We start from the raw sequence: 432 nt of genomic DNA, 5'->3' as shown, positions 1-432 counted from the left end.
CGGTGTATATAAGGGCCCTGGGCTATGGATTGTTATTGAACTGGGCTAAACTCATCCGGTGGTTTTACATCTAAAGATCCAAAGCCTCAGCTGACAGACAGGAGGTAAAACTAGAAAGTACATTTCCTGGAGAAAATGTGAGGTGGGCTAGCTGCTGCAGCTGTATGTAACAGCACCTGCTAGTACTACTACGGACCGGGCAATCTCCATGCACCCACTGCCGAAGACCTTGTGTCTCTAGGGGCTGAATTGTGGGGTCCGTGGCGTGGACAGTGGCGTGGTGGCGAGACTCCGCCCCCTCAGGTCAGAGCCAGTCGGGGACAGTGTACCCCTCTCCAGGACACCTACCCGCCCACACCGGTGAAGACCGTGTGTCTCTAGCCCACTCAGGGGATGAGTTGTGGGTCCCGTGGCGTGGATAGTGGCGTGGTG

Source organism: Borostomias antarcticus (genome assembly GCF_949987555.1).
Source record: "Borostomias antarcticus genome assembly, chromosome: 29".
NCBI classification, from domain to species: Eukaryota; Metazoa; Chordata; class Actinopteri; order Stomiiformes; family Stomiidae; genus Borostomias; species Borostomias antarcticus.
The sequence above is the reverse complement of the archived record's forward strand: the minus strand, read 5'-3'. Positions refer to the sequence as shown.